The sequence below is a fragment of the Eleutherodactylus coqui genome, chromosome 13 (genome assembly GCF_035609145.1).
Source record: "Eleutherodactylus coqui strain aEleCoq1 chromosome 13, aEleCoq1.hap1, whole genome shotgun sequence".
NCBI classification, from domain to species: Eukaryota; Metazoa; Chordata; class Amphibia; order Anura; family Eleutherodactylidae; genus Eleutherodactylus; species Eleutherodactylus coqui.
The window spans coordinates 113,507,600-113,527,049 of NC_089849.1; the positions used below are offsets into that span (position 1 = coordinate 113,507,600).

At 43.0% G+C, this 19,450-nt stretch overlaps 1 long non-coding RNA gene across 1 annotated transcript in view; it reads right to left on the bottom strand.

The window, feature by feature from the left end:
* LOC136587662 (uncharacterized) overlaps positions 1–18,090 on the bottom strand; it is a 49,920-nt gene extending 31,830 nt beyond the window's left edge. The window contains exon 1 of the long non-coding RNA XR_010787479.1: positions 17,676–18,090. This is a non-coding gene — a long non-coding RNA (uncharacterized lncRNA). The remainder of the gene's footprint in view (positions 1–17,675) is intronic.
* Positions 18,091–19,450: the final 1,360 nt, after the last annotated feature.

Sequence of the window (19,450 nt, forward strand, 5' to 3'; positions counted from 1 at the left end):
CCGCAATCAACGGCTCCTGCAGTCATACCGATTCAGCCACCACACGGTTCACTTTGACCATTGTCTATGTGTATAGCATCCCTCACTCTCCACCTCACCATACAGTGCACATCTCCAGCCCTTTTACCTTCTGTATCACCCCATTACTTGTAGTATGTAAGCTCGTTGGAGCAGGACCCTCACCCCTATTGTTTCCATCAATTGATTACACAGTTAGATGTAACAGTGGTCTCGTTTCTGTTCCCCCTGTTTTGTAAGCTCTGCAGAATATGGCTCTATATAAATCAAGATGATTATTATTAAAGTTGTCAGTTATGTCATAGGTCTTGTGGAGTCCATGCCTCAAGGGCTTAGACCTTAGAACACAATATTACACAGGTGGTTTTAACATTATTGCTAACTGGTTTATATGTGTATATCTATCTCATATCTATTTATCTATCTATCTATCTCATATCTATCTATCTCATATCTATATCTATCTATCTATCTATCTATCTATCTATCTATCTCATATCTATAATTATCTATCTCATATCTATATTTATCTATCTCATATCTCATCTCTAATCTATATCATATCTATCTAGCTACCTATCTCATATATATCTATCTAGCTATCTATCTATATACAGTATCTATATACTATCTATCTCATATCTATATCTATCTATCTATCTGTCTATCTCATATCTATATTTAGCTATCTCATATCTATCTATCTCATATCTCATCTCTAATCTATATCTATCTATCTATCTACCTACCTCATATCTATCTATCTATCTAGCTATCTCATATCTATCTATCTATCTATCTATCTCATATCTATCTATCTATCTCATATCTCATCTCTAATCTATATCTATCTATCTATATACTATCTATCTCAGTATCTACTATCTATCTATCTATCTATCTATCTATCTCTCTATATATATACACTATCTACTGTATCTATCTATCCATTGTATTTTTAATATTCATTACTTGGTGCTACAAACATGATTCTTTGGGAAAATTAATATTACATAAATATGTTGTATTATTATTTTTAGTGGGTTTTTTGCCTTCTCATATTGTACATTGAACTACAGGATTTTTTTTGGACGCCAGCAGAAGCAACTACTGTATATTGACAAGTTTTATGTTGATTATTTTTGCGGTCGCCTACATCAGACCCAGAAGAGCAGTTATGTGTTTATGGAGTGTCACGGTTCACTTGCAGGTAGAGCTGTTATTAGTTGAGAAATGAAAATCATATCACTGATTCTTGTCTTAGGCTTTGTCCTTGCCAAATATACTATAAATACAAGAACAATGAGGCGATGACAAGAAAATGGTAAACACACAGTAATATATTCTTCGGTATGCCTCCCTATTATAAAGGGCCGGAGATAAGAAAACCAGGACACCTGGCTGGCATGCTGCAACTTGGGCTAAAGTTAATGGATACTTGTATCAAGGGCCGGCCTGAGACTGCAGGGTACCCTGTGCAAAATCGCCCTTTGATGTCCCCACTCCATTTTTCTTTGTTACGTAATGTTAGTATTCAGTTCCTTTTGTCATGGGCTTTTTTTTTCAGTTTTTCAAGGACACGTATGTGTGCAGGCGGCTAATTTTAGGAACTAACGAATTTATTACATGGTCCAAAGGTATTACTAGGGTCTTAAAAAGTCAGGTGCACAAGCTCCATGGAATCCCACACACCCGCCCTCCCCCCACCCCCCCCCCCCACACACACACTCTCACAAAAAACAAACACTAAAATATAAAAAAAAATTAGACATCAGAAAATAATATACCTATAAGACAATTTTCCATGCATGATAGTATGCCTCCTAAAAATATACACAAGTCTATGGAGCCTCCAGTGTTTGTCGGTCCAAAGATAGGGCAAGACCTATCTTCTAGTGCAGCATCGGGCATTGAAATAACACGCTTATAGGCTATATTTTGCGGTATGATTTTTTGGCGCGCCCAAAAAATCCATCGTCTGAAGGAATCCATTGGTTCCGATGGTCGCAATGTTTTGGAGCGGCTAACATAGCGTCGGAGTAATGCTCATGTGAAAGAGGTCTTAAAGTTTAAATGGGCTAACAGTGGCGGTGAAACCGTTGCAAAGACAATTGACCCCTCTGTCCGCGCCACGATCGGGTTCTGTGGTTTTACAGTTATAGATTTTTTACGGTCAGTAAATGATTCAGTAGTGTTGTGGCCATGCCGCCTCTTGCTCGGCTTCCTTCATTTGTAGACATGTATTACAGACTGGTGTTATCAATATTTGCTTTGTAATCACATTAATCCTCTTAAAACTGTGCAATGTCATCATAAATCTCAGGTTAAGAAACAGCATTACTTTCAGCAATGCAAACTGAGGAAGTTCCATTTCCAAGAGCAGATTAGACCCTGTTTACCCAAATATATTTACTATCGACCAAAGTGATGACAAGGCCAATCTTCCAAATGGATTTATGTGCTATCAACTTGTAAATGTTCATCTCTTTGTTTCACCTACCAAAAACACAGAGAAATTAACCTTTAGCTGATATAGAAACACAGTTTGTAGAACTATGAAGAAAGATCTCTGTAGGACTCTGGGGGTCCAATGAGAGCTATGTGGCCCTTGCACAGTGCCTAGGGTTGCCGGATCACTCCAATCTATTTCTAAACCTGTAGTTTTAACGCTATGCCCTATTGGTGTCCTCCTATTACTCACAGCTTACTTTATGCTTGGCTTAGATTGTTTGCCTATGCTATGGTAAGGGGGCTACCCTACTGGGATGTATGAGAAATGCCCAGTAATCGTTATAGCTGGTAAATTTTAAAGGGTAAGATAAAACTTGATGGTACAGTGGCAGTAATAAAAGGGATTTCCAAGCTGGCTGCACCCATTTACACGATGTGCCCATGTTCTTCACCTACTACTAACATCCATGAGCTAAGGTTTACCATTTATGCTATAGTGTCTGTCAGGATCTATGTTGCTGAGTATGTAGTTATGTTCTAATGCCAGACCAACTGCATAGTAGGACAGTGATCTCTCAATACATATTTTTCAGCATTTTTAGTCTTCTCCTAAAATATGTTGATGGAAATGTTCTTGTTTTATGTTTGTTTTAGGTTCTACCATTACTGATTATTAGACTCGGCAGCCTTTATTTTGACATTACTTTCTCCTGAGACCTTTCAGAACTGTCATGTTGTTTCTTCCTTGTTTTTCAAGTATGAGATGTACTTACTGACTGGAACGCTGAAAATGTTTTGCTAACAAGCAGTTAGTTATTTTTATAATGACACAGTGGGAGAAGAACATAGATACTTGTTTGGGGAGTCTTGCACAACACAACAATTTGCCACTCAAAGGTCAAGACATTTTCTTCAGCCATTTATTCCGTCCTGGACGTATACAAGATTCAAGAGATGTTATGGGGTAACTCTATCAAAAATTCATTTCTGCTTTATCAATGCGTTTGTGCGTCCTTGTTCCAACTAAGGCACAAAGTGTCCATAAAATCTAACATGCTAATACGTTTTTAATTTTGTTTCGAAAACTGACAATCATTCTCATTTTCCTGAAATAAGGACTTGAAGCTTTTAGAAATCCACAGAAAAAGTGTACGGTATGCTTTGGTTAAACTTTATGTAAAAAAATTATATAAAAAAACCTGACTGCACGCTAGAAAGTCCCAAACTATAATATTTAAATGAACAAGCAGAGCAACCGCCCTGTAAAAGGTGACCCCACACTGAATCCTGACCTGTCTCTCCCTATCTTACTCTTATTAAAAGTAGGATGGGGATAAGATTAGTGAGAGGTAATAGATACCCAGGTCAGGGCAAAAAAGACCTCATGCAAAAAATGAAAAATAATAATACATAATAAAATACCTGAAGCTCATCACAGCCACTCAGTCGCTCCTCTTCTACTAACATCACTGAATATGGAATTGAATTATTTTTTAATTTAGGAACAAAGCCATGAATAGGAAGCCTTAAACTGAATTATGGCTTCACTGGAGAAAAAAAGGACCAGTGTGGTGCTTCAGTAGGTTCTGAGGCTGAGATAACGCTGCGCCTTTACACGTCTGAGGAAATCCATGTGACAAAACCAGACCTGTGTTTGCAAAAAAAAATTGTAAATTTACAGTAGCTGCCATTAGAACATATGAAAAAAGATTAAGATTTTTGACTTCTTTTCAGTAGATAAACAAAACACATTAAGGTCAGACAAGCGTGTTTTTTTTGCGCGCCTATGTGTGAGAAAAAAAATGTGCTGCTCACATAAACCGAAAACGGGTGAACGGGCAAAGTTTCATATGCGCAGCACAATGATTAAATGGCTGTGATGGGTTCCTGCACTCAGCCAATCAGAGGCAACACTTCCAGGAGGCGGGGATTTTTCAATCCCTGGTCAAAAGAAATGAAGAACAGTGCTGGGGAGAGAACAAGTGCCAGGGCCGGACAGTGCTTTTAGGTGATGTATTTTATTTTATTTTTTTTTTTCATGCAGCTAGGGGTTATTTTCGGGGTAGGGCCCTTCCCCGAAAATCCCTGCGGGGGTTGCCTTCATCCCATTGCTATCAATGGGGCAGCAGCAGCACAGGTTTCTATTAACTTCTGCCCCCAAAGGAGTCAATGGAAACTCCTGCAAAACGTGCAGCTATGTCCTATCTTTTTTAGGTGCGCGGCATTTTGCGATGCTAATTCCTCACATATGAACACTTCTATAGGAACCCAGTGGTTCTTTTAGAAGCATGCATTAGTTGTGCACAAAACCCACGCTCGTCTGACTGAGCCCTCAGAGACCCTACAGGTCAATCTGTCATTAAGTTTAACAGGTCTCTTCATGATGGACCTGAGGGGCGGATCTGTACATTCTCAAAACACACAAGGGTATATTTACAGGAGCAGAACATTTTAACTTGATTGTGATAGCAAGGCGGCATGGAATGGTACCCTAACCCATTAAAAGCCATTGTTCTCTTAGATGAACACAACAAAACCCATTGCAAAGCAATTCAAAGTGTATATAAATCCCTCCAATAGCACGGTCCACTGTGATGCCACGTCACATTAAACCATTAGGGACCAAGCACTGTTTACGGCACTTTATTCTGGGCTTTAATCGTGGCCGACAGTAAAAATACAGCGCGGGATTAAAGCTCCTGCAATGTAGCAAGAGCAGGTCAGGTCATCGGCTGTCAATGATCGCTTAAAGGGGTTGTCCCGCGAAAGCAAGTGGGGTTATACACTTCTGTATGGCCATATTAATGCACTTTGTAATGTACATCGTGCATTAAATATGAGCCATACAGAAGTTATTCACTTACCTGTTCCGTTGCTAGCGTCCTCGTCTCCATGGTGCCGTCTAATTTCAGCGTCTAATCGCCGGATTAGACGCGCTTGCACAGTCCGGTCTTCTTCTTTTCTGAATGGGGCCGCTCGTGCCGGAGAGCGGCTCTGTGTAGCTCCGCCCCGTCACGTGCCGATTCCAGCCAATCAGGAGGCTGGAATCGGCAATGGACCGCGCAGAAGCCCTGCGGTCCACCGAGGGAGAAGATCCCGGCGGCCATCTTCACCAGGTAAGTAAGAAGTCACCGGAGCGCGGGGATTCAGGTAAGCGCTGTGCGGTTTTTTTTTTAAGTCCCTGCATCGGGTTTGTCTCGTGCCGAACGGGGGGGCTGTTGAAAAAAAAAAAAACCCGTTTCGGCGCGGGACAACCCCTTTAAGGACCAAGCACAATAAATTGATGGCGCTTGGTCCTGGGTTTTACATGCAGCAGTAGCATTTGGGTCCTCGGCTGTTAGTCACAGCCAAGGACCCAGAGGTAAAGGTAATAGCATTTTTTAACCACTTCTGCCTTCTTTCTTGCATGTTTTTATGCAACAGGTTTTTGATAGTGCTCATTTAACATAGCATTAAATGAGCACTATCTAATGAATAGTGAAAGTGAAGTGTCACTTCTGCTGTTCGACCCGGCGATTACGATTACGTGACCGGTGAGTGCCCCCTGCCATGGCAGAGCTGCAGGAACTTAGCCGACCCAGATCAGCTCTGTTAATGACTACTGTCACACTGGGGGGATGTTTTCCCCTGTAACTTGGGCTCCTATGGATGCGACTCCTATTGATGCCCTAATTGCAGTGGAAAAGTGTCAAATAGACAAAAAAAAGAAAGGACAATGTGAATGGCCCCTTGAGATCTTATATTACGTCATGGAGGACACAGATGTAAAAAAAAATTGCTACAAAAATAAGTGAAAAACAAAAATTACAAAATTTAATTAAAAAAAAAAAAAAATTATATATATAAAATAAAATAACCCAACGCCAACCTAAACCATCGTTATATGTGCCCTGTAATCCAAAACCAGACAAATAATATATCAAAACATACAAAACAAAATGAAGAACCCATTCCTGTACATTATCTTAGCGTACATATACTAATTAAAAAAAATGAACAATTATAAATAAATAAAACGGTTTTTGTTAGCTTTTTATCCCATGAGGGACATAGATGTTAAAAAATAGTTACAAAAATAAGTAAAAAACAAAAAATTACAGAATAAAACTAAAAAAAATATATTAAAAAGAAACCGACCCACCTGTTGCCATATCTGCCCTGTAATCTGTGACTGTACAAATTATACGTCAAAACATCCGAACAAAATGAGGAACCCATTCCTGTACTTTATTTTAGCAAAACATATACTAATTTTAAAAACTATGAATAAAAAAAAAATCTTTATACTTTTTTTTTACCCCTAACAAAACTAAGAAACTGAAAAAAAATCTATGAAAAAAGATATTTAAAAAAACTATATGTCACTGAAAAAAATACAGGAAAAATAATTTTACTAAAAATTAAACTAAAAAAAAAAAAAAATAAGGCAGTAAATACACCACATGGGTAAAATCGCTAAAAAGTATCTGTTCCTTTGGGACCAAAGCAGCCCAGTCCTTAAGGGGTCCTTAAGAGTCAATCTAAAAAAAAATACTTCTGCTCTTAGGCCGGTGTGTTGGGTGTTGCTGCCATGAAGAGTGCCAAATGTTTAAGAGACACAAGCTTGTTAATTTATTCGGTGCATCTCTCAGGCTGCCCATGTGCTGAAGCTGAAATATACGCCACCTAGCAGCTGGTAGGGGTTTCAGTCACCTTTTATGCCAGTTTCTGGAGCAAATGATCGCCAGGTTAACCGGCCTGAGAGGTAACGACCCCCTTTGCCGAGCCCTGCACACTTTCAGAAAAGTGTTGGAGGCTGATGTACCATAGAAAGGTAAAAAGTGGCCAATTATGGCATACCCCCTGATTGCACCTTTTGTATTCTAGCAATCTGGCATACAAGACGTAATAAATAACCCCCTGAGTCTTGATCTAAAAAAGGCTTTAAGCAGAGTGCCAAACCATATTTTCCGTTGGAGCTTCACGTAAGTCCACAATCTTTTCTCGAAAAGCAGAGACTTGGGTTACAATGTGGATTTTCATTGGCCAATAACACCTGTAAGCAACAGTTATTCCACAGGTATGGGGCTCAGTACTGAGCTGTGCCTACCCCAAAGCAGGGCGTGTTGGTGCCACCCCATCCTTCCTTTCCAGATATCTACAGCTAAGAGAGTATATACACGGGCGAGTTGAACTGTGAGAGTTTTGAACGTTTCAAGACACACAAAGCTCTCACGGAAATAGACCCCATTGTTTTCAGTAGGTCTATTTACATGTCCCGCGCGATACCACGTCACAGAAAACCACAGCATGTCCTATTTTTCAACTATTTGACTTAAAACATGCCCATTATCTCCTATAAATGAGTAAAAAAAAATTGTGCTGCACTTGCCTATACACGCAAATACAATGCAATTTTTTGAATTTTCCTATTGAAAAAAACATGCAATTTTCATGCACGTAAAAATCCCCCGTCCTGTGATGAGATGCGATTTTCTCACATAGGAAATTGCAATTTTACAAGCACCATATCAGTCCAAGTTTCTTGGGCCGAAACTGCACTGACCGATGTCTATACAGCCTAAGAAAACCAAGTAACACATTACTAGAACGCTTCTCTTCAGCATTCCATTACTTTCGAGTGAGTTCCAACAAGACCGCACTTGATTCCTTTGAGTTGGCCCACCACTGCCAGTAACTTACCTTATCTAAATAAATATGGACAAAAGTAGAAAGTCCGAGGGTTGGCAAAGTGAGCAGTACAGGAAGGGAACTTGGGCTGCCATAAAAGCTTATAGGGGTTCTTCTCTCTCTCTCTGAGGCAACCAATGGAAGCATGATCTTGCCGATACGTTCGGCTATTGGCAGCCACAGTTGAGCCTCAGCCGTAAACGGTTTTTGAGACGTAAGAAGACATCATAAGTCATTAAAGGACAATCAATCAATAAGGTTTAGACATGTAGGCATAATTAAGGGCATTATTGGGTGATGTCTGCACTAGGATGGGGGGGGGGTACCAGTATAATCACAAGTAAACTGGGATCCACAGTTTAATAGGATATTAAAAAGAAAAAAATAGGACAAAATAGCAAGTAGCTGTAAAACCTTAACAAACACCTGGCCCTTAAGAGGAAAAAAAATGCTCTAAACTCTTGCCAAGCGACCATCAGTGAAGAAAAACAACCTAAAAATAAGTGTCGGGGCCACAAATCAGTCCTGTACTTGTTCATCATGAATCATGTACCGCAGGATGTTAAACAGCGGATCTCAGAACTTTCTCCCTTACGTCTCCTTCCATCAGTCCCTGCAGGAACTAAGTGGTTAATGGTCACCTGCCAGTCACACCAGGAAGGGTTTGTGAATCACGATGTGTCATCGCTGGCAGTGTCACGTCTCCTAGTTCAATAATACTAGAGTTCTGCTTCTGCAGCCTCCGCCATCCAACGTAGCGTGAACATTAGCCTTTGTTCTTGGTTTAGGTCTCCTACATTCCACTTGTGATATTTATTAATATGGGGAATCCCACCGATGCTTCTCGTCGCTGAGCTACACGGAGGAGAGGGGCAGCTGGAAGGACCCGGGCTCCTTGTCCTCAGCAGTAGGCATCTGCCATATGGGTCCAACCAGCGCTGATCTGAATGTGTCTTTTGAATTGTGTCCCGCATCGTACCGTGATGTAAGAAACATATTGCTGCACGTCCCAACTTCAGGCGCGCCCTCGCATCGCCCACTGTTTTTAATGAGGCCCGGCGGCAGCATCGCACCACATGCTAGGTGCACACAGTGCGATGCGAGGTTTCCTGAGAGAATGAACAATGAGAGAAACTTCCCTGATGTGATGTGATTTTGATATAAAAACACCTTGCATCCATGGGCAAATCGCCTGTTCCCGTGTGAAATTAGCTTCAGGTTAGAGGGCATTCTGTGCAGATTTTTTTTTTTGGCGGCTCCCACATTCTAAAAAAAAAATAAAATAAATAAATATTTTGCACTTATAGGCAGTCTACCTGTATTCAGCTTGTGAAGAAAGCAGCAAGATAGTAGCGTACCCACACCAAAACACTTCAGGGGATAAATACAGCACCAAGCTCATAACAGAAGTACAGCACCAGAACCAAGCTCATAATAAACACAGCATGAACCAACCTCACTACATAGATACAATACCAGAACCAAGCTAATAACATAAATACAACATAACCCAACCTCACTACATAAATACAATACCAGAACTAAGCTAATAACATAAATACAGCATAAACCAATCAAAGTACATAGATACAATACCAGAACCAAATTCCTACTATAAAAATACAGCATGAACCAACCTCAGTACATAGATACAATACCAGAACCATGCTGCTAACATAAATACGGCATGAACAAACCTCAGTACATAGATACAATACCAGAACCAAGCTAATAACATACATACAGCATGAAGCAACCTCAGTACATAGATACAATACCAGAACCAAGCTAATAACATAAATACAGCAAGAAGCAACCTCAGTACATAGATATAATACCAGAACCAAGCTAATAACATAAATACATCATGAAGCAACCTCAGTACAAAGATATAATACCAGAACCAAGCTAATAACATAAATACATCATGAAGCAACCTCAGTACATAGATACAATACCAGAACCAAGCTAATAACATAAATACAGCATGAAGCAACCTCAGTACATAGATATAATACCAGAACCAAGCTCATAACACAAATACAGCATGAAGCAACCTTAGTACATAGATACAATACCAGAACCAAGCTAATAACATAAATACAGCATGAACCAACCTCAGTGCATAGATACAATACCAGAACCAAGTTAATAACATAAATACATCATGAAGCAACCTCAGTACATAGATACAATACCAGAACCAAGCTCATAACATAAATACAGCATGAAGCAACCTCAGTACATAGATACAACACCAGAATCAAGCTCATAACATAAATACAGCATGAACCAAACTCAGTGCATAGATACAATACCAGAACCAAGCTAATAATAATAATAAACTTTATTTGTATAGCGCCAACATATTCCACAGTGCTTACATAGACAGGGGATACAGAAAGACAAAAGCACAAACATTACAGAACCACGGTTACAAAGTAATCAATTGATGGAAACAATAGGGGTGCGGGTCCTGCTCCAACGAGCTTACATACTACAAGTAATGGGCTGATACAGAAGGTAAAGGGGCTGGAGATGTGCACTGTATGGCGAGGTGGAGAGTGAGGGGTGATATACACAGACAATGGTCAGACATTTAGCCGTGTGACGGCAGAAACAGTATGACTGCAGGAGGGGTTTATGATGGCTAGCAGGGATTGCAGTCAGTAGGTCAGGGAGCATGTTATCAGGCGGAGTACAGAGGGGTTTGTTTAGGGAATTCGGTATGCCTCCCTGAAGAGGTGCGTTTTTAGAGCACGCCTGAAGTTCTGCGAGTCCTGGATTGCTCGGGTAGCCTTTGGTAGTGCGTTCCAGAGGACCGGTGCTGCTCTGGAGAAGTCTTGGAGGCGGGAATGAGAAGTTTGAATTAAAGGGGCGCTCAATCTGGTTTCGTTAGCAGAGCGGAGAGCCCGGGCTGGTTGATGGATTGAGATGAGGGAGGCGATATAGGGGGGCGCTGCACTGTGGAGGGCTTTGTGGATGAAGGTGGCGAGTTTAAATTGAATTCTGTATTTAAAGGGCAGCCAGTGCAGTGACCGGCACAGGGCAGAGGCGTCCGAGTAGCGGCTGGACAGGAAGATGAGCCTGGCTGCCGCATTTAGGATGGATTGGAGAGGGTAGAGTCTGGTGCAGGGGAGGCCGATCAGCAACGAGTTGCAATAATCGAGCCGGGAGTGGATGAGGGCAACAGTAAGCGTTTTTAGCGTGTCCACAGTGAGAAAAGAGCGGATTCTTGCGATGTTCTTGAGGTGCAGCTGACATGTTCGGGCGAGAGATTGGATGTAGGGGGTAAAAGAGAGATCAGAATCAAATATGACTCCAAGGCAGCGGGCATGTTGTCTAGGAGTTATGGTGGCGCCACACACTGAGATGGAGATCTCAGGAGGAGGTTGGTTAGTGGAGGGTGAAAATACCAGCAGGTCAGTTTTAGAGAGGTTTAGTTTTAGGTAGAGAGAGGACATGGTGTTAGAGACAGCGGACAGATAGTTAGTGATGTTTTGGAGTAAAGGTGCAGAGATGTCACGGGAAGAGGTGTATAGCTGGGTGTCATCAGCATACAGGTGGTATTGGAGGCCAAATCTCCTGATGGTTTGTCCAATAGGGGCTGTGTAGATAGAGAAAAGAAGGGGGCCGAGGACAGAGCCCTGAGGGACGCCAACAGCAAGGGGAAGAGGAGGGGAGGTAGAGCCAGCAAAGGAGACACGGAAAGAGCGGTCAGATAGGTAGGAAGAGAACCAGGAGAGGGCAGTATCCTTTAGGCCAATGGAGCGTAGCATACTGAGGAGGAGTTTGTGGTCAACAGTGTCAAATGCTGCGGAGAGGTCGAGGAGGATCAGTAGGGAGTAATCGCCCCTCGATTTGGCTGTCAGTAGGTCATTGGATACCCTTGTAAGGGCAGTTTCTGTCGAGTGTTGAGGTCAAAAGCCAGACTGTAGGGGGTCTAGGAGAGAGTGCTCTGATAGGTAGCTTACAAGGCAGGAGTAAACCAGCCGTTCTAGTATTTTGGAGATGAAGGGGAGGTTTGAGATGGGTCGCTAGTTGGTAGCATCAGTCGCGTCCAGAGTCGGCTTCTTTAGCAGTGGGGATATGATGGCGTGTTTGAAAGAAGAGGGAAAGATGCCAGAGGTCAGAGAGAGGTTGAATATAGTGGTGAGATGGGAGATGACCACTGGGGAGAAGGAACGGAGGAGGTGTGAGAGGAGGGGGTCGCTAGCGCAGGTGGTGGGGCGAGCAGAGAAGAGCAATTTGGAGACTTCTTCCTCTGTCGCTGGTCTGAGTACAGACAGTGAGCATGAGCTAGATGCAGTGCTGACAAGACTAGGGTCAGGGCTAGTCTGGGGTTGGGAAGTTATTTCCTGACGGATGTCATCAATTTTCTTTTTGAAGTAAGCAGCCAGCTCTTCGGCACTGAGATCCGTCACCGGGGGCTATGGTTTAGGGCTGAGAAGGGAGTGAAAAGTATCAAAGAGCCGTTTAGGGTTGTGGGATAGTGAGGAGACTAGAGAGGTGAAGTAGACTTGCTTGGCATGGTGGAGGGCAAGGTTGTAGGTTCTGAGCATGAATTTGTAGTGGAGGAAGTCTGCGGACGTTTGCGATTTCCTCCACAGACGTTCAGCACTTCTAGAGCACTGCCGGATGAAGCGCGTTTGAGGCGTGAGCCAGGGTTGCCGTGGTCTACATCGAATGGCTTGGGTCCTGGGGGGCGCCGCTTCATCCAGGGCATGTTTGAGAGCGGTGTTGTAGTGAGCGGCAGCCAGGTTGGGGCAGGTGAGGAGAGAGATGGGGGACAGAGAGGACTGTAGGGATTCAGCAAAGTTCTGGGTGTGAATGGCCTTAAGGTTCCTGTAGGTACTGTAGGTAGGTGGGTCTGGAGAGATGTTAGGGAGCGTGACAGAGAAAGAGAGGAGGTTATGATCCGAGAGCGGGAGAGGGGAGTTAGTGAAGTTGGCAGCAGAGCAGAGCCGGAGGAAGACCAAATCCAGAGTATTGCCATCCCTGTGAGTGGGAGAGGCTGTGAGTTGAGAGAGACCAAGGGAGGAGGTGAGTGAGAGAAGCTGAGAGGCAGATGGGAAGTTGGGGTCATTAGTGGGGATGTTAAAATCACCTAAGATGAGGGTTGGAATTTCGCAGGATAGGAAGTGGGGGAGCCAGGCGGCAAAGTGGTCCAAAAACAGGCGAGCAGCACCTGGGGGGCGATAGATAACTGCTACTCGCATGGACAGCGGGCGGAAAAGCCGTAGCATATGTACTTCAAATGATGGAAAAGTGAGTGAGGGTACAGGGGGGATGACCTGGTAGGTGCATTTCGGGGAGAGAAGAGCACCTACTCCTCCGCCACGCCTGTCATCTGGTCTCGGGGTATGGGAGAACTGCAGGCCATTGTAGGACAGTGCAGCAGGGGAGGCCGTGTCAGACTGCTGGATCCACGTTTCTGTGAGAGCTAGCAGATTTAAAGATTTAGCAGTAAAAAAGTCGTGGATGGTGGGGAGTTTATTACATGCTGACTGGCAGTTCCAGAGCGCACATTTAAAGGAGTCAGGGGAGGGTATGCATGGGCTAGCAGTTGGGCTTGGGGATTTTATTAGTGAGCCCGGTAGGGGGTAATAGCTAGGAGCAGTGGAGGGTGGGCCAGGATTGGGAGAGATATCCCCAGCAGCTAGTAACAGCAGAATAGTTAGGGTTAGCAGATGATTAGGAGATTTATGAGGCAGACTGTTATTTTTGTTAGTGGCACTAGGGGGTTTGAGGCTAAGCAAGAAGGTAAAGAGTGCATGCGAGCTGTGCATAGGTGAGGACAGGAGAGAGGGGCTAATGTGTATAGAGTGCCCCAGAGGTTGGCACTTGAAAGAAGTTCTGAAACTGAGAGCAAGAATGAGAACAGAAGTAACAACATTAGGAATAGCTTTTAAGTGTAAAGCATTAAGGCAGAGTTTGTGGCCTACCTGTCGCCTACCCTGTCGAACTGCCATGATGGAACTGTATCATACTTTCTCAGCTCATACTTTAATACAGCTCATATTCGCGTGGCAGCCACCCGCGTGGCATGCAAGCTTACACTGATATTATAGTGAAAGTTTAAGGTACGACTAGGAAACAGCTGGGAGAGGTAAGCTTGCATGCCACGCGGGTGGCTGCCACGCGAATATGAGCTGTATTAAAGTATGAGCTGAGAAAGTATGATACAGTTCCATCATGGCAGTTAATAACATCCATCTACCTTCTTCCTCTCTCAACAGGTACGTTCATTTCTGCACCATCCCACTCCAAGCTGAACTCCAACTATCTCCCTCTGCTTAAATCCTCTGTGCTGCTTGCTTGCTGTGAATTGTGTATTTTGCATTCCATCTGTTTGCATCGGTACGTTCATTTCTGCACCATCCCACTCCAAGCTGAACTCCAACTATCTCCCTCTGCTTAAATCCTCTGTGCTGCATGCTTGCTGTGACTTGTGTATTTTGCATTTCATCTGTTTGCATCGGTATGTTCATTTCTGCACGATCCCACTCCAAACTGAACTCCAACTATCTCCCTCTGCTTAAATCCTCTGTGCTGCTTGCTTGCTGTGAATTGTGTATTTTGCATTTCATCTGTTTGCATCGGTAAATGAAACTTTACTTTTAGTCACCTCTGCCATCCACCTCCCCCAAATGGCATCTTTCACCCATCCTTGCAGAGATGCTTTCCTTATCTAAGGAGAGCAATAAATTTCACTCCCCCCCCCCCCCCCCCCCCCCCCCCGCTTTTGGTCATTAGGTTTGCAATGCTAAAGTCAGCTGGCTAGTCAATTGGAACCTGATTAATAACATAAATACATCATGAAGCAACCTCAGTACATAGATATAATACCAGAACCAAGCTCATTACATAAATACAGCATAAATCAACCTCAGTACATAGATGCAATACCAGAACCAAGCTAATAACATAAATACAGCATGAAGCAACCTCAGTACATAGATACAATACCAGAACCATGCTGCTAACATAAATACGGCATGAAGCAATCTCAGTACATAGATACAATACCAGAACCAAGCTAATAACATAAATACAGCATGAACCAACCTCAGTACATAGATACAATACCAGAACCAAGTTCATAACATAAATACAGCATGAAGCAACTTCAGTACATAGGTACAATACCAGAACCAAGTTCATAACATAAATACAGCATGAAGCAATCTCAGTACATAGATACAAAACCAGAACCAAGCTCATAACATAAATACAGCATGAAGCAACCTCAGTACATAGATACAATACCAGAACCAAGGTCATAACGTAAATACATCATGAAGCAACTTCAGTACATAGATACAATACCAGAACCAAGTTCATAACATAAATACATCATGAAGCAACCTCAGTGCATAGATACAATACCAGAACCAAGATTATAATATAAATACAGCTAAGCAATTGTGTTACAGGGCTCCATGGGCTGACAGTGACACCTCAGAACTTCACAGGGGTGGAAAGAGAGCCAGAAAAAGAATGAATCATATAAGTCAACAGGTTTTGCTACGCAGAGGCAAAAGATCATCTGACTGGAGGGACTTAATGGGTGCAATCACAACCCAACCTACATCTGCTTGCTGTTTTCTCTAGAAACTGGAGGCTGGTTCCCAGTATGACGGCACGGGTAACACATAACTAAGTCACACATAACTTAGGACAGCCATTGATTCAACTGTAGTTATTAACATATGATTTGCAAGAAAGCAGATTACTGCTAAATGCAACCTGAGCCCCACCTAAATACCATGAGTGCCCATGCCACTGGTATAATATAGAATATACCGGATGTGCCTCCTACAATATAATTACCTTGCGAGTATCACTTTCAAGGAAGTTTTTGAAGTATTTATGCAGCAGAAACCTTTTTACATATAAGCTCCACCCCTGCTTACTAGCCACACCCCCACAATGACTGAAAGAGCATTTCCAATTATATCACTGCCTCAAAGGTAGTATCCTCCAGACAGGACCCCCGTTAACATTGCAGCCTAAGAGTGGTCCCAGTGCCGGTCAGAGAGCAATTGCAAAGCTTGTGTCAGAATGTACATTTCAGTTGTAAAAAAAAACAAAGAAACTTTTTTTCCCCTCTTGGATTCATTGTCTCACTTCTGAGAAGTTATGTGAGAACAACAATCAGCTGCTCTTCATCTTCTGGCGATGATCTGTGTGGATGGAGATCAGCGGCAGAAAAGTGTTCCATTCCCTGAAATAGTCACTAACTGCAACACAAATACCCAGGTTTGTGGGATTTTGCTTGTCCCGCTGGAGATCCTGGGGCTAAGGCCATTTCCAGAGATTCCTAGACAATTCAGGGCGGCTGACAAGTACGATCAGGAAACATATTCATTAGTGTTGTATGATGCTGCATACACCACATCTACATCATTATGGAGAGGGAAGTTACTTCAACAGTGCATAACTTTCCAAAGCAGTCAAGCGGGGTATCGGGGTCAATGGAAACGGCTCCCTGGGCAGCTCATAGCACTAAACAAATAGAACCATCATTCGGTATCAGTTAGAGTCCGACTCCTAAATAGGTCAGAAATGGCCAAATAGACTATTAGAACTTTATGCACCCTCACACTATAGCAAAAGGGAATTAGCCATGCATGCTACCTGAACTCCTAGCAAAGTGGTGGCTGATGGGTAAAGGGATTGAGTAATGACATAATATAACATGGTGCTACATATCTAACATGACTACACGCTGTGCCTATGGGTTCCTCCATCTCTTCTTATGGTAATCCGACTAGATGGCTGCGATGTGGATTCTGTTTTCTAAATGTTGCAGTGTAGTAAGCACAGAAAGAAGAACTTATGATAGAACTAAGTATGCTGCAGATTATGCCGCCTTCACATTGGCACTGGATTTCCCAGTCGGAGGTTCTGTCGCAGAACTGGCATAAAATGCCGGAAGGAATAGCGCTGCTTGCAATGGGGTCAATGGGGTCCGTTCGGCGCTATTCGGTTCCATCATAAGACAGCCCAGTTCGGCCAGAGGATTCCCCTGACCTGCTCCCGAGCGGAGCAAGAAAACGGAACCCCCGACACAAATATGAAAGCAACCTTACCAAGATTGGTCAAAGCATTCACAGTACAATATACAGGTCCAGCTTCTACCTTATTAATGCAGTACATCCTCACCAACCGCTATGTGGTATCCAATTCAGACGTACAAATTAACGGGCGCACAAACAGCAGTCATCTTTTGAAGACAACGTTGCATTGTACGCTACATGTTGAAACACTTGCCTGCCCCAGTGGAAGTCCTCAGCACCTGCGACGTACGGTGTAGTGCACCATGCAGGAAATGTACACCGAGGATGCCTATGGTTAATACATCCAGGAAGGTGTAATAAATCACATATTCATCCTCGCTCTTACTCTGCACCTTTGCAGGAACTTGGAAAAAAATCCTATTGATTGTACATGCGGAATTTTATCACCTGGCTTCTTATAACCCGACGATACACACTCACTACTGAGCCTTATCAAATAGAATGGATGCTTACCTGATAAATCAACCTTTGACCATGGGAAGCGATTGGTCGATAGCAATTGAAATATGTCTCCTTGGCTCAATCCATGAGCTCTAAATGTGCAGATTTCCTTCCATGAACAGAAACATTTTCTTCTAAACCTTTTCTCTAAAACAAGTGGCAGATTACGACTTGGTAAAATCCTTGGTAGGATAAATTGAGGGGTCCAATAGACCATTGGGTAAGACGTTGGCCATCCTTCAGGATGATGTGGCAGCCTGTCCCGATTCCCAGAGAGTGAGCCGTAGAAGCCAGAACCCTATGTTATATAGTGCATTGTGCTGTGTCTTAGTGCCCCTATTTCATAAGACAACATTATATAGAGCGAGACCTGGGAGAAGATGTGTACTATTAACAAGTGGCCAAGGATAGCTTTTCTTAAGCTCCATTCATAAGAGCAAGACGCAGCTAAACAACATGACAATTGTTCTCTGCCTTCTCACCTCTCTGTAGGCCACTGATCTTACCAGCTTTCCTTTCTTCGTTAACCATAAAAAATAACTTTGCTACTCTCCAAGTATCTTCAGTCAAGTGCTTACAAGACATGTTTTCTTTTTCTTTTTTTTTCCTTCTACATTTGGATGGCGCACTTCATTTGGCTATGAAATGTAAAATTCCCGAGGCCTTGTATTGTAAGAGAAGGAAGATAGGAAGTATTAAGTGAGAGGGAGAGGTCATAGTGCCATCAATGTTCTGCCTGCACCCGGGGAACAATGGGCCTACACATATACCCGTCTCTTCATACTGCTTCAAAGAGACTGATAACAACTAGGAAGGGAAGGGAAACAAGGAGAATAATTAAAGGGTTACTTTCTCGGTAGTCGGGTATTAGATATTTGATGACAGACGTCCAGTCCAGTTGACTTGTAAATTAAACTTTTTTTGACTAATCTGCAGTTTCACTCCTATATTGAAGTGCTCTTCTGGTTTCATCGGCTGCAGGTGCGCAAAGACTTAACCCTTACCAACGCCATGTAATAGATTAAATTCATTGACCTTGAACTCAGGATGAAACTTATGAATGGTTTTTGGTTTTTACTTATTAAAGGGAAATTGTCGGACACCCCCATACCCCCCACCTCCCCCAACACCACCACCGCCTTCAGCACCATAAACTAAGTTATAGTGCTGATAGGGCACTATAACACCCATGATCCAGTGCTGCCACCTTGCGAAGTCCGTGCATCGCCATATAAGTCCATGAGAGAGCATGCACACAGGATTCTCAAGAGAGTTCGATTTCCCTGCGCCGCCCAAATGTCACCGGGTGACAGCGCTGGATCAGGGGCCAGATTAGGAAATACATCCCCTGGCTCCCTGTCGCCTGCTCTAACAGCGCCATAACTTAGCTGATGGTGCTGTGGGTGGGGGGGGGGGGGTTAAAAGGTTCACTTTTAGGCCTCTTTCTCATGGGCAACAGTGATATAGCCACAAGAAGATCAGGGCCACATCGCAGCCGTGTTCTGTGCAATATGTGTGTTCTGTGTGTTTTCTCGTGGCAATATAGCGGTTTTGTGGCGCTACAAAGTCATGCGTGGCGCTTCAAAGTCGCTCAACTTTCTAGCGCTCTTTCACCAGGATTTTCGGGAGGCTTGAAATATAAGCCTTACCATGAAAATAAGCCCTGGCTGCATTTAAAAAACAAATCCAAAAACAATACATCATTTAACAGGCGCTATCCGCTCCGCCACACTTCGCCTCCGACAGTTTTGCGGTACTTGTTTGTAGTCTTCAGCCACTGCTTCCTG